The sequence below is a fragment of the Bubalus bubalis genome, chromosome 9 (assembly GCF_019923935.1).
Source record: "Bubalus bubalis isolate 160015118507 breed Murrah chromosome 9, NDDB_SH_1, whole genome shotgun sequence".
NCBI classification, from domain to species: Eukaryota; Metazoa; Chordata; class Mammalia; order Artiodactyla; family Bovidae; genus Bubalus; species Bubalus bubalis.
The window spans coordinates 77,009,570-77,028,725 of NC_059165.1; the positions used below are offsets into that span (position 1 = coordinate 77,009,570).

Here is a 19,156-nt window from a genome sequence, read left to right on the forward strand (position 1 = left end):
ATTGGACTCATTTTCAGAGTCCAATTTAGACAGTGGTCTTAATTTAGACAACCAGTAAAAATGAACCAGTGTGGGTACTAGTTTGGCATCTTGTTCCTGTCTTGCTAATGGTACCTAAACTAAATTATTTAGAAGAACATGCTGTTGCATTTCTTTCACTGTTTGGTTAGCGAGATTGCCCTTCAGCACAGGTGTATCTCCTTTAGTGATGGATTCATCTGCAGATGAAGAGAACGTGTGAACTTCCTTACGGTTTCCCATCAACCCTTTCCTGGGTTCATCTCTGCCTCTTCGTCTTATTCAGGCTGCCAGGCTTTTCTCTTCCATTCTGGCTGTGTGAGAGACACCCTTCTTCAAGGACAATCTTCATCTCTACCTCCTCTGTAAACCCTTCCTACTTCCTACCAACCCTCCCGTCCTCCTCCACATTTCTGTGTTCACTCACCTCCAGATCCATGACTACTGTGGGCGGTCGTTTACACTTTTTAGTGCGTCTTCACAGCTAACTTCAGACTGTTTCAAGCTAACAACAGTGATGACTTCAGGAATAAGGTCCTGCACTTCAGTAAGTAATAAATACGCAACGTGGTAGTGAAGTAAAAGTCATATTTCAGAGACGATGGAGGATGGGCTGGATTTAAAAAATGAGAAGACCACAGAGAAGGCAGATCTTGAACAAGGTTTCAGGACTGGATAGAATTTGGATTGTTGGAGAAGATAGCCTTTCTACACAGTGTTATTTTTGAACTGGTTTGAATAATCTATAAAACATACACATATGTACCTGTGGAAACCTCTGAATTCCTAGGCTGCTTTAATACCTTCAGAATCTGTCCATATATATATATATATATAAAATTTGGATATTTCATATATTACATATATATATATACTATTAGTAAATTTTGCATACTTCAGGTTTTATGTATATGTAATTTCCTGTCTCTAAGATTAGGGCAAAACATACCCAATTGAGCCTTACTACTAAATACAAGCAAAGGAATGCATTCCCTGTTTTGATTTGTACATTCTCAACTAGAGGGAATTCTAAAGGTTGTTCACTATCACTTTTTAGTAATGCAATGGGGGAAGAAGAAGTACTAGTATTCTCTTATTACATGATTTGCTCATTCAAAATGTGTAGCCCAACTCCCTTCCTCAGGTGCATTTTGAACTGACAGAATTATTGTACTGGATTTGAGAGATCCGGTGATCTTATTCACTTAAAAAGTCTGATCAGTATTGCATGTGAAATTAGAAGCTTTTAAATTTAATTGTGTATTACTGATGTGACGGGGGCCATTGTCATCACTCCCTAGCTCTGATAGTTACAATAGATGGATGATTGAAATAAGGTATTATAACAAGAGGGATGATAAAACCGGCCAGTAACTAGGTTTCAATTATTATGACATTGATGTCCAACAGTGACAAGGTTACAAAACCATTTTCTGGTGCCCATTGGGCTTGGGGCACTAGATTTTTCTGTCCAGCAAGACATTTATTTATTCAAAATTTAAAGCTTAATTTCCAGTTGAGTGCTTTTTAAATAGAACCAACTTTTTTTTTTTTCCTCCTCTAAGGATCACTCAGCTTTCTTTACAACATATATGACCTTGAATCAAGTCTTCCTCTTATATCTCTCTCTGCTTTTGTATTCAGCATTAGCTGACTCCCACAGTAAATTCAGCGTGGCCAATTACTTTTCATAATGAAGCTCATGTAAATTGGAGTAGAGCAGAGGTTTTATTAATCAGACTGATCTATTATTAAAGCTGCTACGATCATCCTTTCTGAATAGTGAGATAAAAGTCAGAAATAATATAATGTCCCCTGTCAACAGGCCTGATGAAGAAAATGAAGCTTGGAAATTTTACACATATCAATTTTTCTTGAACATGGCAGAGCAGTTTATTTTGAGTCCTATTCCATTTTTTAAAATAATCTTTAATATAAAAATCAGGATTTTCTGAAGTTATATCAGTCTGACATAATGACAATTTTATCCCTACATAACATGAAGCTGAATGGTGATGTCTTTCGGGGACCATGAGGAATGCATTTTCTAGGATTTTCTTACTCTTTCATATTTTGTTTTTTATTCATGGATATACTCATAGATGTCAGGCTATAAATTTGGACTGTTAGTATGCAAAACATGTGCAATGAATTTACTGTCCAGCTCACTTTTTTAAAACCTCTAATGGTAAAATTATTAATTTTTTAAAATTGAAGTCTAATTTATGTACATTGTTGTATTAGTTTCTGGTGTACAGCAAATTGATTTAGTTATACATATGTAAATTGTTTTTTTCATATTCTTTTTCATTATGGTTTATTACAGGACATTGAATATAGTTCCCTATGCCAAACAGTAGAAACTTGCTATTTATCTATTTTATATATAGTTTGCTATTTATCTATTTTATATATAGTAGTGTGTATATGTCATAGAAGGCAATGGCACTCCACTCCAGTACTCTTGCTTGGAAAATCCCATGGACGGAGGAGCCTGGTAGGCTGCAGTCCATGGGGTCGCTGAGGGTCGGACACGACTGAGAGACTTCACTTTCATTTTTCACTTTCCTGCATTGGAGAAGGAAATGGCAACCCACTTCAGTGTTCTTGCCTGGAGAATCCCAGGGACGGGGAAGCCTGGTGGGCTCCCGTCTATGGGGTCACACAGAGTCAGACACGACTGAAGTGACTTAGCAGCAGCAGCAGCAGCAGTGTGTATATGTTAATCTCACACTCCTAATTTATCCCTCCTTACCACCTCTTTCTCCTTTAGTAACCATAAATTTGTTTTCTATGTCTGTGTATCTGCTTTTGTTTTGTAAATAAGGTTCATTTGTATCATTTTTTAGAGTCTACAATAAGTGATCATATATTTGTCTTTATCTTTCTGACTTGCTTCACTTAGTATGATAATCTGTACAACCATCCACGTTGCTGCAATGGCATTATTTCATTTTTATGGCTGAGTAATATTCCATTGGTGTGTGAGTGTGTGTGTGTGTGTGTGTGTGTGTATCAAATGGTAAAATAATTAATAGTGGTTTCATAGGAACTATGATAGACAATGGTTCTATGAAGACCTACAAGACCTTTTAGAACTAACACCCCAAAAAGATGTCCTTTTCATTATAGGGGACTGGAATGCAAAAGTAGGAAGTCAAGAAACACCTGGAGTAACAGGCAAATGTGGCCTTGGAATACGGAATGAAGTAGGGCAAAGACTAATAGAGTTTTGTCAAGAAAATGCACTGGTCATAACAAACACCCTCTTCCAACAACACAAGAGAAGACTCTACACATGGACATCACCAGATGGTGAACACCAAAATCAGATTGATTATATTCTTTGCAGCCAAAGATGGAGAAGCTGTATACAGTCAGCAAAAACAAGACCAGGAGCTGACTGTGGCTCAGACCATGAACTCCTTATTGCCAAATTCAGACTTAAATTGAAGAAAGTAGGGAAAACCACTGGACCATTCAGGTATGACCTAAATCAAATCCCTTATGGTTATACAGTGGAAGTGAGAAATAGATTTAAGGGCCTAGATCTGATAGAGTGCCTGATGAACTATGGAATGAGGTTTGTGACATTGTACAAGAGACAGGGATCAAGACCATCCCCATGGAAAAGAAATGCAAAAAAGCAAAATGGCTGTCTGAGGAGGACTTACAAATAGCTGTGAAAAGAAGAGAAGTGAAAAGCAAAGGAGAAAAGGAAAGATATAAACAACTGAATACAGAGTTCCAAAGAATAGCAAGAAGAGATAAGAAAGCCTTCTTCAGCGATCAAAGCAAAGAAATAGAGGAAAACAACAGAATGGGAAAGACTAGGGATCTCTTCAAGAAAATCAGAGATACCAAAGGAACATTTCATGCAAATATGGGCTCAATAAAGGACAGAAATGGTATGGACCTAACAGAAGCAGAAGATATTAAGAAGAGATGGCAAGAATACACAGGAGAACTGTACAAAAGAGATCTTCACGACCCAGATAATCACGATGGTGTGATCACTGACCTAGAGCCAGACATCCTGGAATGTGAAGACAAGTGGGCCTTAGAAAGCATCACTACGAACAAAGCTAGTGGAGGTGATGGAATTCCAGTTGAGCTATTCCAAATCCTGAAAGATGATGCTATGAAAGTGCTGCACTCAATATGCCAGCAAATTTGGAAAACTCAGCAGTGGCCACAGGACTGGAAAAGGTCAGTTTTCATTCCAATCCCAAAGAAAGGCAATGCAAAGAATGCTCAAACTACTGCACAATTGCACTCATCTCACACGCTAGTAAAGTAATGCTCAAAATTCTCCAAGCCAGGCTTCAGCAATATGTGAACCGTGAACTTTCTGATGTTCAAGCTGGTTTTAGAAAAGGCAGAGGAACCAGAGATCAAATTGCCAACATCTGCTGGATCATGGAAAAAGCAAGAGAGTTCCAGAAAAGCATCTATTTCTGCTTTATTGACTATGCCAAAGCCTTTGACTGTGTGGATCCCAATAAACTGTGGAAAATTCTGAAAGAGATGGGAATACCAGACCACCTAATCTGCCTCCTGAGAAATCTGTATGCAGGTCAGGAAGCAACAGTTAGAACTGGACATGGAACAATAGACTGGTTCCAAATAGGAAAAGGAGTTCGTCAAGGCTGTATATTGTCACCCTGTTTATTTAACTTATATGCAGAGTACATCATGAGAAATGCTGGACTGGAAGAAACACAAGCTGGAATCAAGATTGCCGGGAGAAATATCAATAACCTCAGATATGCAGATGACACAACCCTTATGGTAGAAAGTGAAGAGGAACTCAAAAGCCTCTTGATGAAAGTGAAAGTGGAGAGTGAAAAAGTTGGCTTAAAGCTCAACATTCAGAAAACGAAGATCATGGCATCTGGTCCCATCACTTCATGGGACATAGATGGGGAAACAGTGGAAACAGTGTCAGACTTTATTTTTCTGGGCTCCAAAATCACTGCAGATGGTGACTGCAGCCATGAAATTAAAAGACACTTACTCCTTGGAAGGAAAGTTATGACCAACCTAGATAGCATATTCAAAAGCAGAGACATTACTTTGCCAACAAAGGTCCGTCTAGTCAAGGCTATGGTTTTTCCTGCGGTCATGTATGGATGTGAGAGTTGGACTGTGAAGAAGGCTGAGTGCCGAAGAATTGATGCTTTTGAACTGTGGTGTTGGAGAAGACTCTTGAGAGTCCCTTGGACAGCAAGGAGATCCAACCAGTCCATTCTGAAGGAGATCAGCCCTGGGATTCCTTTGGAAGGAATGATGCTAAAGCTGAAACTCCAGGACTTTGGCCACCTCATGCGAATAGTTGACTCATTGGCAAAGACTCTGATGCTGGGAGGGATTGGGGGCAGGAGGAGAAGGGGACGCCAGAGGATGAGATAGGTGGATGGCATCACTGACTCGATGGACGTGAGTCTGAGTGAACTCTGGGAGTTAGTGATGGATAGGGAGGCCTGGCGTGCTGTGATTCATGGGGTCTCAAAGAGTCAGACATGACTGAGCAACTGATCTGATCTGATCTGATCTGATGATAGACAATGAGGTGGTAGAGTTAGGGGATGAAGAGGGGACCTCCTAATTTCTCCTCAACCTATACTAGCTACTTGCTCTGCCTATTTTAAAATAACCAATTTGTGAAATATGTGTCTCAAAGTCCCCATCAGTGGTCTTATTAATTTATATGTTTGTTGTGAATTATTTCTACATATTTTATTGATATCCCTATTTGAAATATATTAAAAATTTTTTTAAATTTAAATTTAAAAGCTTAAAGCATATTTTGGGAAATATGAAAGAAGCAGAAGGAACTGAAATACATTCTGGGATGAATTAGTAAATCAACATTAGGGAAATGACTTTGCACAATGCACGGTGAGAGAGAGGAGTTGTAGTTAGAATAAAGCCCAAAGGTGTTTCTTCAGTTTGTAGATGATGGTTATATACCAGGCCCTGGAAAGAGGTATGCTATGAGCACCACAGAATAGAGGAGGCGGCCAGGCTGACACTGATCTTTGGTCAGAGAGGAAGATGGTCAAAGAGTGTATGGTGCTCCATGGCAGAGGTCCCCAATCTCCAGGATCTATTGCCTGATGATCTGAGGTGGAGCTGATGGATTAATAGTAAAAATAAATTGCATAATAAATGTAATGCGCTTGAATCATCCTGAAACCATCCCCCCCGTCATGGTCCGTGGAACGACAGTTTTCCACGAAATTAGTTCTTTGTGCCAAAAAGGTTGGGGACTGCTGCTCCATGGCATACCAGCTATGAATCTTTTCATTTATAAGGGACAGAAAATAATTTCAAATTTATTTAATTATAAAAAAGAGAATTTATTTACAAACTGAATTAAAAACCAAACTGGCTTACCTGATTAATAATCCAGAGATGTCACTGAGTCCAGGCGCACAATTAGTTGTATTAGAAATCTCTCGTTTTCCACCTTTTGTTCTGCTTTCCTATATTGGTTTCATCTTTAGGTGGGCTTCTCCCCAGAAATGTCTAAGCTATTAGCAACCCAATTGGAAACCCAAATCTAAGGATTCCCACCAGTCTCTGGCCTGATTCTTGCTGAATTCAGCTTGATTCATTATTCCTTTGTGAACTAGACACCATAGTCAGGAGAGAAAGTGATGTGACTTCACAGGCTGGAGTGTGCCCATTTTTAGGACTTAGGGTAGAGTCAACTCCACCAGTCCAGACCACAAGGACTGAGGGTATGGGGAAGGGAGTTTTCCCAAAAGAAAACTGGGACCTGATAAGAGAAGAAATGGCTATGAATAAGAGAGGCAAACAAAGCAAAAAAGCAGGATGTCCACTGCATATGGTTACAAACAATATCAAGATGGAGAATGGTCCTTGGGGAGTGAGGGCTTCAGGAAAATTACAAAACAGGCATTAATGTCATTATAGGGGAATCTGATGAACACTATTCAAGGAATTATCATGCTAATACTCAGTCATGGTTATTAAGAAAATGAATAGCTAAATCAAAGAACATATTTTCATGCAGTTGTCCTAAATAATTAGAAAAACATGGAGGAAGATTGATAAAATTATAAAGGATTTTTATCAAGGTTTTCTTGGGGAAATTTTTAGGTCCAAATTATTCATTCTCAGCCAGAGTGGGTGTTTTTGTGAAAACAGAAAACCTCTTTGCAAAACAACATTTGTTTTTCAGTCTCTGCTTCATATATGTGATAATCAGTAAAATTTCAATGCAGGCACAAATGTTTTCATTTTGCTAACAAACTACTGTGTGTGTCCAGAATAAATGTCTGGGAGAGAAAGATGTATTGTTACCAAATCCATTAAGGTGAATTGCAGACACAAACTTGTCACTCCTACAGGGATTGGCTTGGTTAAGATTTCAAAGTTAAATATTGTTTGGAAAGTTAATCCAGCTTTCTTTATTTTCTAACATTTTAAAAATGAAATTTAGTGTCAAGATATAGAAGCTATATACTGCATGGTTTTTCAATTTTTGATAGTCTTTTTTTAATTTTAGAAATAATTTTCTCTGGAAATTTGATATGCATATCAGAAAATGTACTACAACTCAGTACCATTGACATTATTTTTTTGAAAACAGGTGCTGTGGAGGGCAAAGCAAATAGGATCTTTCCTGCTTTCAAGCAATTGAAATTTAGCCTAGAAAATATTTCTGTATTGTAGAATTATGAGTATAATATATAAGGCATTATTATTATATAAATAGTTATTATACAAAACAGTATCATACATAATAGTAGTCATGATTATAATATATAATGAATGATTATAATAAATACCAGAGAACAAGCCTATTTAAAGGGGTATATCAAATAGTCAGAAGAAGAGGACATTTGGCTGGAGAAAGAAAAGAAGGAAAATTTTTGAGGAAAGTGGCACTTGACATGTGTCAATAGGATTATTTGGCAAAAGATTTTTTTTATTAAATAATATAGAGGCAAGGCTTGCAGTATATTCCAAGAAATGGGATGATGATGATGAAAAGAAGCGGTGAGAGACAAGGCTGGAGAGGAAGACTGAAACCCATAGAAGTTACAGTGATTCACCATCTGGATTCTTTGTTTGACAACAGACGTAGAGTTTGTCAGGGAAGGTAGTAGAAAGATGTCTGAACTGGTGAGCATGGTGGAATGGGAGATGGCAGACGCTACCCATATAAAATAAGTAGGTCAGGAGGAGTGGCCAGTTACTGTGAAAGGATGAAGATATGATAAGTGTGGGATGAGTTAATTTTGAGTGGCTAGGGAATATCCAAGAAGTTGGGGTGGTGAAGAAAAAAGTTTAAGTTAAAAAAAAAATCACAAAAACCTTGCATTATTCTGCCTGGAAGATAAATTGAAGGCTTAAGAAGAATGGATAAAATTATACAATGGGAGAAAATCTGGGGCTAGAAACTGCAAGACTTGGAAAAAAGAAAAGTGAGAGGTGGTCTGTAGATCAGTGGAGATCAGTTTTTCTGTACTTTATTCCTGTGACCAATCCCTTCTATGTCTGTTTTTGTCATGATTTACTACCTTTTTCTTCTATCAGTTTGTTGGCTTCAGTTTGTCTTAGAATAAGTGTAGAGGAGGTTTCTTATTTAATCTGATCTTGTATCAGAATCAGGTTTTTAGTTTGGCACTCTGACTGCTGATAACTTGATTTCTTTTTGTCTTGCGTTTCAGGATTTTTATGTACCCTGACTCAGATACGTGCTTCTTCTGAACTTGTAACCCGAGGTATCAGTAAGAGTCCATGCAGCAAATAGATGGCAAATTCCAAGTGGTAAGCAAAAAAGAGGCTTAACAAAGTGGCAGTTAGCAATGGTGTCAGTGGGCTGAAGGGAACAGACAAAGAATGGTGAAGCATTTTTGGTGAAACATGCTACCCCTGGACCTGGAAGAACAAAGGAAGGTGGTAGTTACGAGAAATGGGGGAGAGTTGCAGTCAGGGGAGAGGGTCCGTGTGACAGGAATACGACCAAGTTGTGGCCAGAACACAGCCACAGCCAAGCATCACCAGAGAAGGATACAGTGGGGGTAAATTCCTTGACCTTTTCCTTCTCCCACCCTTCATCTCCTACCAGTCAGCCAATAGCAAACCAGTGTGGAAGCCAGAGGGCAAGGGGCCCAGGTGGTACCATCTGTAGAGGTCAGTGTGCTGGGGGAAAAGGCAGGGTAGAGAGGGTGGACAGTATGTTTAGAAGGGCAGAAGGGGATACCCATTATCCTTGACTTCCTGGCTTCTTGTTCTCTTTTCTACTCCTGATTTTTGATAAGAACCTACTCTGTACTCTTGCTTGTGCTACTTAGAGAGTGGTTTCTTGCTTTTTATGATCTCTAAAAGACCAGAATGGGTATTTCAGAGGCACTACAGACTTGTCAGAAGCTTCCTTCTCTCTTTTCATTTTCCTTTACTTTTCCTATCCCCTATTCAGCTTTGGAATGTAAAGAGATTTTAAAGGGAAAAAAACAAAAGTCAAAGAGCTAGGAAGAGATGCATAGAATATAGCTATCTTTCTACGTCTGTACAGAAAAGGCTGATTCTAAACATGACTAAGGTTATTATAATTCTAGTATTAAAATGATGAATAATTGGCTTGGGAGTTCTGTGTTTTAGCTCAGTTTTGCTAGAGGAAAATTTTCTTTTAAAGCCCCTGCAAGCACCTTCCTTGCGGTGGGCACTCCTGTCTGCCTACCAGATATCATTCCCCTTCTTCCTTGTTGACAGACTCTCACTTTGTTCCCGTGTTGGTGGTCAAGGGCTTTTGAAAAGGCTGGTCTCTCCCAGCACCAGGAGTGAATTTTGATTAGTCTGAGAAGCTAATTGAAATGTAGCAGGATACTGCATACTGTTTTTTTTTTCCCATGAGTTTCAAAATTGTAGTACAGGTTCTGAAGTTGAGGACAGAAAATGTTCAGGGACCATATATTCTAAAGAAAGGTTGCAGATCACCTATGAAGAATTTCAAATGATTGATTCAAAACAAATCTGGTGACTCTGAGTCCATTACCTACATCAAGAGTACCTGAGAATAAGTAAGTGTACCCTTGAGAGAAGATTCTATTGCAGAGTATATCCATCTTCTAGAGCTATCATAACAATACACAACAGACTGAGTGGCTTAAACAGCAGGAATTGGTTTTCTCACAGTTCTGAAGGCTAACGGTCCGAGATAAAGGTGCTGGCAGGATTGGTCTTTGGTGAGATGTCTCTTCTCAGCTTGTAGATGACTACCTTCTTGCTGTGTTTTCAATGGCCTTTCCTCTCTGTGAATATGGAGAGCTCTCTGGTGTTTCTTCCCCTTCTTATAAGGATGCCAAGCTTATTGAATTCAGATCCCACTTTTATGACCTCATTTAGCTTTAATTAACTTCCCAGAGTCTCTGACTCCAAATATCATCAAATCGGGAGTGATCGCCTCAAATCATGACTTCTATAGGGGTGACACAATTCAGTCCATAGCAGAGAGGGTTGCTGAAGCTTTGCTTCTGTTAACTGCAATCTGAAAGAGTAGAGGACTTGAGTAAACTATTCACAGAGTATGGGAATATTTTCCAGGAGGAGAAATAGAGTTACTGTAGTCACAGAGGCCCTGGTGCAGCCAAGTGACCTAAACAGTACAGGGAGATAGAGCTTGCAAAAGCCCAATAGAGTCTCCATTGATTAGGAAGTCAGGGACTGCAGGTGAGAGTCTCATTGGAGCTAGACAGTAGTGACTAGAAATGGTCTCAGTGGATACGAGTTGTTTCTTGTTGAATTAGTGTGTGTATGTATGTACATATCTATTTTTGCATTACCTTGGTAACACCAAGACCATTGGTAGTAAGAGCTCCTGACACTCATATTCATAAGTATACCTGACTTAGTTCTGGGAAATGCCTTTTAAAAGACAAACTAATACAGAAAACATAAAGGAAAATTCTGATAGTCCTGTGTACACAAAAACTTAAACTCTTCAAGTAAGTATCAATGATAAATATAAAAAGTTTGCAGTGTAGGAAACCAAAAGGTTAATATTGTCGAGGAATCTCCCTCCCCAAACCAAATGTTCCAAAGACAGGCAAAATTGATTCATAAAAGAAGAAATGTAAAATTCCAATAAATACATACAAATACTTATTTTCATATGTTTGAAACTTGGGAATAAGCACTCTTCTACACTGCTGATAGGAGTACAAATTGGTAAAACCGATTTAGCATTAGGTGTCAAAATATGAGGTGTGGCAAGAATGTACAGAAGAGCTGTACAAAAAAGGCCTTAATGACCTGGACAACCACGATGGTGTGGTCACTCACCTAGAGCCAGACATCCTAGAGTGTGAAGTCAAGTGGGCCTTAGGAAGCATTACTACAAACAAAGCTAGTGGAGGTGATGAAATTCCAGCTGAGCTATTTCAAATTATAAAATATGATGGAGTGAAAGCACTACACTCAATATGCCAGCAAATTTGGAAAACTCAGCAATGGACATAGGACTGGAAAAGGTCAATTTTCATTCCAGTCCCAAAGAAACACAATGCCAAAGAATGTTCAAACTACTGCACAATTATACTCATTTCACATGCTAGCAAGGTAATGCTCAAAATCCTTCAAGCTAGGCTTCAACAGTACTTGAATTGAGAACTTCCAAATGTACAAGCTGGATTTAGAAAAGCAGAGGAACCAGAGATCAAATTGCCAAAATGCATTGGATCATAGAAAAAGAATTCCAGAAGAATATCTACTTCTGCTTCATTGACTATGCTAAAGCCTTTGACTGTGTGGATCACAACAATCTGTGGAAAATTCTTCAAGAGATGGGAATACCACACCACCTTACCTGCCTCCTGAGAAATCTGTATGCAGGTCAAGAAGAAACAGTCAGAACCAGACATGAAACGATGGACTGGATCCAAATTGGGAAAGGAGTATGTCAAGACTATATTGTCACCCTGCTTATTTAATTTACATGCAGAGTACATCATGTGAAATGCCAGGCTGGATGAATCACAAGCTGGAGTCAGGACTGCTGAAAAAAATATCAATAACTTCAGATACGCAGATGATACCACCCTAATGGCAGAAAGTGAAGAGGAACTGAAGAACCTCTTGATGAAAGTGAAAGAGGAGAGTGAAAAAGCTGGCTTAAAACTCAACATTCAAAACTCAAAGATCATGGCATCCAGTCCCATCACTTCATGGCAAATAGATGGGGAAACAATGGAAACAGTGACAGACTTTATTTTCTTGGGCTCCAAAATCACTGCAGATGGTGACTGCAGCCATGAAATTAAAAGATGCTTGCTCCTTGGAAGAAAAGCTATGACCAACCTAGACAGCATGTTAAAAAGCAGAGATATTTCTTTGCTGGCAAAGGTCCATCTAGTCAAAGCTGTGGTTTTTCTAGTAGTCATGTATGGGTGTGAGAAAGAAAGTGAAAATGAAGTCGCTCAGTTATGTCTGACTCTTTGTGACCCCATGGACTGTAGCCTGCCAGGCTCCTCTGTCCATGGGATTCTCCAGGTGAGAATACTAGAGTGGGTTGCCATTTCCTTCTCCAGGGGATCTTCCTGACCCAGGGATCGAACCCTGGTCTCCCACATTACAGGCAGATGCTTTACCCTCTGAGCCACCAGGGAAGCCCATGGAAGTGAGAGTTGGACCATAAAAAAGGCTGAACATCAAAGAATTGATGCTTTTGAACTGTGGTGTTGGAGAAGACTCTTGAGAGTCCCTTTGACAGCTAAGAGATCAAACCAGTCAATCCTAAAGGAAATCAACTCTGAATACTCATTGGAAGGACTGGTGCTGAAGTTGAAGCTCCAATACTTTGGCAAAGAGCCAACTTATTGGAAAAGACCCTGATGCTGGGAAAGATTGAGGGCAGGAGGAGAAACAGGGGACACAGGATGAGATGGTTGAATGGCATCATTGACTCAATGGACGTGAGTTTCAGCAAGCTTCAGGAGATAGTGAAGGACAGGGAAGCCTGGCGTGTTGCGGTCCATGAGGTTGCAGAGTCAGACACACATGAGTGACTGAACAACAACAAATCAAAATATGAACCCTTATATCCATTATCTACAATAATAGTATTTTGTCTAAAATGCAATCAGAGATTCATGGAGAGAAATCTGTTAAAGAATATTCATAATTATATTGTTTATATTGATGTAAAATGGAAACAACTTAAACATCTACAAAATATTTTTGCTGAAATACTGTGCAGCTATTAATAATCATTTTAATAAACTGAGAATAGTCTTGTGATATGTTTGCTAAAAAATGATATACATAGAACACAAAAAGCAATACGAGAGAAAAAAGTAAACTGGATCTTCATCAAAGTTAACATGTTGTTCTCATTATTACTAAAATAAAGATTGGTAGTAAAATAAAAAGGCATGTCACAGAGTGGGAGAAAACCACTCTAATACATATATCTGACAACTGCTACAAGTCAGTAGTGAAAAGGAAATAAAGTCAATAAAAAATGGGCAAAGGACCTGGACACTTCTTAAAAGATGATAGAGGAAAGGTCAGTACTCACAAGAAATGGACTACATCATGTGATGGCAGTAGGCAGCATGGAAGTGAAAATGCTAACCACAGTAACATACCTACTGGAATGACTAAAATTAAAACGAGCGATAATGCCAAATATGACAAACATAAGGGATCCTGGAACTCCCATACACTGCTGGTAGGACTATGAACATGTACTATTTTAGAAAACTGTTTGATTACTTATAAAGTTAAATATACTCCTCTTGCTTTGATCCAGCAGTTCTGTTCCTAAGAGTTACTCAATAGAAACAAAATCATTTATCTACAAAAAGATTGTACCATTAGATTCTTAGAAGCTTTATTCATAATAACCAAAAATTGGCAGCAAAACCAATATTCACTAACAATGTGCTAAGTTGCTTCAATTGTGTCCAACTCTTGGCAATCCCATGAACTGCAGCCTACCAGGCTCCTCTGTCCATGGGATACTCCAGGCATAAACACTGGAGTGGGTTGCCATTTCCTTCTCCATCACTAACAATAATAATGGATAAACAAGTTGTGATATACATATTCATATCTATCCATAAAATAGAATGTGCCTCTTGAGAAACCTATATGCAGGTCAGGAAGCAACAGTTAGAACTGTACATAGAACAACAGACTGGTTCCAAATAGGAAAAGGACTACGTCAAGGCTGTATATTGTCACCCTGCTTATTTACTTCTATGCTGAGTACATCATGAGAAACGCTGGGCTGGAAGAAGCACAGGCTGGAATCAAGATTGCCGGGAGAAATATCAATAACCTCAGATATGCAGATGACACCACCCTTATGGCACAAAGTGAAGAGGAACTCAAAAGCCTCTTGATGAAAGTGAAAGTGGAGAGTGAAAAAGTTGACTTAAAGCTCAACATTTAGAAAATGAAGATCATGGCATGTGGTCCCATCACTTCATGGGACATAGATGGGGAAACAGTGGAAACAGTGTCAGACTTTATTTTTCTGGGCTCCAAAATCACTGCAGATGGTGACTGCAGCCATGAAATTAAAAGACACTTACTCCTTGGAAGGAAAGTTATGACCAACCTAGATAGCATATTCAAAAGCAGAGACATTACTTTGCCAACAAAGGTCCGTCTAGTCAAGGCTATGATTTTTCCAGTGGTCACGTATGGATGTGAGAGTTGGACTGTGAAGAAGGCTGAGTGCCGAAGAATTGATGCTTTTGAACTGTGGTGTTGGAGAAGACTCTTGAGAGTCCCTTGGACTGCAAGGAGATCCAACCAGTCCATTCTGAAGGAGATCAGCCCTGGGATTCCTTTGGAAGGAATGATGCTAAAGCTGAAACTCCAGTACTTTGGCCACCTCATGCGAAGAGTTAACTCTTTGGAAAAGACTCTTATGCTAGGAGGGATTAGGGGCAGGAGGAGAAGGGGACGACAGAGGATGAGATGGCAGGATGGTATCATTGACTCGATGGACATGACTTCGAGTGAACTCCGGGAGTTGGTGATGGACAGGGAGGCCTGGTGTGCTGCGATTCATGGGGTCACAAAGAGTTGGACACAACTGAGTGACTCAACTGAACTTAACTGAGAGAATACTATTTAGCAGTAAAAGGAAATAAACTACTGATAAAAGCAATACACTGGGTGAATCTTGTAAACATTAAGTTAAGCAGAAGTCAGACACAGAGGACGTAAGTATGATTCTATATATGTGAACTTCAAGACCTGGCAAAGCAAATCTATGGTGATAGAAATCAGAATAATGGTTGCTTCTGTGTGGGAAGGACAAGAAACTGGAAGGGGCATGAAAAAAATTTTAGCATTGAAGGAATAATTGTATCTTTTTAAAAAATTAAAATGTAGTTGGTTTATGAGGTTTCAGGTGTTAGGCAAAGTGATTCAGTTTTATATATATGTATGTGTGTATATGTGTATATATATATATACACATACATATTCTTTTTCAGATCTTTTCCATTATAGGATATTACAAGATATTGACTATAGTTCTATTCTGTAGGTCCTTGCTATTTATCTAGTTCATTTATAGTGGATGGTTTTCTTGATTAAAGTGAAGTTTCTTTGGGCTAATAAAATTATCTGAATTTATCAAGCTGTACAATTAAAATTAATACAATTCATTGTTTGTAAATTATAACTCAATTTAAAAAATCAGCTCAAAACTGTACAGTCTGGATAGGTGACTCCAATGGGCAAGAAGTACTCAAATTTTCCTTGAGCTGAGATCTCACAGAGGGCTTCCCAGGTAAAGAATCTGCCTGCCTATGCAGGAGATGCAGGAGACATGGGTTTGATCCTTGGGTCAGGAAGATCCTCTGGAGAAGAAAATGGCAACCCATTCCAGTATTCTTGCCTGGAGAATTCCATGGACAGAGGAGTCTGGCAGGCTACAGTCCGTGGCATCACAAAGAATCTGACACAACTGAGTGACTGAGCACTCATGGATGCATGATATCCCACAGAAAGAGATGGTTCACTAGTTGGCTTTGTGGGTGTTTCTCATAGGCCAGAATAGGCCAGATAGAAGCATAGACTGTTGATTCTTATGCCCCAGTGGTCATCCAAGCCCCTTAGCTCCTGTTGCACTGGCTGTATGTTCACCATGAATACTCTCATTGTAGCTGTTTTTTTCTCCAGTGTAGATATTCTTGTTGGAAAGAGAGGCTGATCAATACCTGTGCACTAAGGAGCTATGTTTCTAGCTACAGACTGACAAGTGGATATTCTACTTAATAAATTGGTCAACATCAATGGATCCTCCTTAGGAAAATCACTTTCATCAACCTTTCATCCTGATCCTACAGTGTCCTGGCACAGGTGGCTACATATAGAAGCCCTATCTGGATGTCCACAGGCCTCTTTTTAAAAAATTTAATTCTCTCTGCTCAGTAACTTTGTGAAATAGCATTTTTTTTTATTGTGGTGTACACATGCCTTCTCATGTCTTTAATTTCATTTTGAGAGTTTGGTTTATTTATATCAGACTCAGTTACATCCCAGTTGTGATGCTGATTCTAAATTCAAGCAGAATCCTGAGCAGGTAAGGGATTGTAGGGTTGGAGAGGGCTGCCTTCCAATTTGAAATGTGTCATATTTTTGACAGTAAGTGACTTTTCTATTATGGTGGGTTAAAAGCCTAATGTCTGTTGTTTACTGACATCTCACTATAGTTCGTACGGACTGCATTCACTGAAATAAAAGAGATGCGGTTAAAGTGATGATGGTTAATGGAAAGACGGGGATGCTGTTTTGATAGAGGGAATGAGAAGACAGGAAGCAATACCATAAAAAGTCCTTCAGAGAGGCAGAGGGGCACTCTTTTCCATTTATTTTCCAAGCTATAATTTTTTAAAAAAAATTGCTTTAAGAAGAATCAGAAGTTAGTTTAGTACTGTTTTCAGATAACCTGGTAATTTACCATTAAATGAATAGAAAATAAGAACAGTACGAACATTAATAAAAGCTTGATTTGGGAAAAATTGCTTTGTGCAGAAAGAAAATTCTGTAATTTATCCCAAATTCAACTCACCAGATTCATAGCATGATACAGTCCATGTCCATTATGTACCATTCTGTGTGGCTAAACTTGTAAGATCTTTTTCTTTGTCCTTTAAGATGAATCATGCATCTCAAACAATATTTTATTCTTAGAGCTTACAGAGTATATATGAAAAGAATATAAAATATTTACAATACAATATGTTCTACCTTTAGATATGGGGGGAAAAGACTATTTAGTATTATTTTAAAGGTGCTCTATGAGAGAACTTTTGAATATGATAGACAAAATCAGAAGCTGCTCTGTGTTGAAAAGATATTTTATGTTGATACAAATTATGTATATCGGAGAAGGAGATGGCACCCCACTCCAGTACTCTTGCCTGGAAAATCCCATGGACGGAGGAGCCTGGTAGTCTGCAGTCCATGGGGTCGCTAAGAGTCGGACACGACTGAGCGACTTCACTTTCACTTTTCACTTTCATGCATTGGAGAAGGAAATGGCAACCCACTCCAGTGTTCTTGCCTGGAGAATCCCAGGGACGGGGGAGCCTGGTGGGCTGCTGTCTATGGGGTTGCACAGAGTTGGACACGACTGAAGTGACTTAGAAGCAGTATATATATATATATATATATATATATATATATATATAATTTTGATTATAAAAAAGTTCCTTTCAAATTTCATGAAACATTTGGAAAACACTGAATGACTAGTATAAGAATTAAAAACACCTCAAATTCAATATCCAGAGATAAGTGCTGTTAACATTTGAGTGCATTTTCCACGTCTATTTTTTTCAGTTTAAAAATCTTTTCCATTTAGTATTATATGGTGCATTTTTAAAAGTCATAAATATAATTCAAAGGCATTATTTTAAATGGCTACCTAAGGTCTTGCAATGACATCATGAAGATCATGATGTGGATTGTTCCTGACTTTAGTGCTTCTCACAAGAAGAGCAACTAGCAATTATCCAGAGACATACCACTGTGAAAATCCCAGAACCTAGAGTGATCCTGATGCACCCCTGGACCGTAGAGACTGAAAGGACCATCTTGGAAGGATCAGAGGAGGCTACACTCTTACTGCACTGTCGCTCCCCCAGGCCTGTGCAGTACCGCCCTCCCCAGCCCCAAGGTCGCCAGTTTCTCCACTTGGGAGGGAGAGCCCAAGGTGAACATCCAGCTTCCCCACCCTGAGGGATGCTTCCCAGAGAGCTCTTTCTGGTTTTGCCTCATGGGGATCACTGGGGAAACCCTTGGGGTTTTTCCCCTGGAGATCAGATAGAGATAGGGAAGCAGGCAGGGCTTACGGCAACCAGCACTGAGATCTTGGCTGCATTTCTGCATATAGGCATGCCTAAGCAGAAATCCCAGCCAGTGGCTCTACCCTTCTGCAAAGCCAAGTCAGTGGTCCCATCGGATAAATTTGTTCAGTTGGCATTTCTGCCAGATTTGGGCCTCCAGTCAATGGGCTATTCTGGCTGTGGTATATACTCAACAGTGAGATCCAGCTGGAGGCCCTGCTGACCAGTGAGCCAGGCCAGTCAACATGCCCAGTAGTGCATCACAGCCAGTGGTCTGTAGGATCTTTCAGCCCAGCCTGTGGCCCTGTCCAACTTCAGGGCATAGCTTGTAGCCTCACCTGATTGCACAGTGTAACCCGGGGCCCCGTCCAACCACAGTCCCCTGACTGAGAGCCCATCTACATCCGCAGCACTGTTTGGTCAGGAAACATAGCCTGGGAACCTACTAGATCAGGAGGGATTGTGGAGCCCAGTTCATAGTCCTGCCCAATCACAGAGTCCAGCTAGTGGTGCCACCCGCCAATGAACATGTTAGAGTAGGCAACCCCATCCAAACAGGGGTGATTACAGAGACAAGCTAGTGGGCCCCACCTAATTGCAGAATATAGCCAGCAGACCTACCTGACCAAGGAACCCACCTAGCGGCTCCACTTAAACATTGAGTCCAGCTGGCAGGCCCACCCAACTGAACATTCTTGTATTTATAAACATGTATATATGTGTATATATACATGTGTGTGTGTTAGTCGCTCAGTCGTGTCCAACTGTTTGTGAGCCCATAGACTGTA

At 39.5% G+C, this 19,156-nt stretch overlaps 1 long non-coding RNA gene across 2 annotated transcripts in view; it reads left to right on the plus strand.

Moving 5' to 3' along the window:
• The first annotated feature begins 210 nt into the window (after window positions 1-210).
• Window positions 211-19,156, plus strand: part of LOC123335101 — a 28,277-nt gene continuing 9,331 nt past the window's right edge. The window contains exons 1-2 of one of the 2 annotated variants that reach the window (XR_006553438.1): window positions 211-565; window positions 8,724-8,823. This is a non-coding gene — a long non-coding RNA (uncharacterized LOC123335101). The remainder of the gene's footprint in view (window positions 566-8,723; window positions 8,824-19,156) is intronic. The other variant, XR_006553437.1, reaches the window with a different exon arrangement.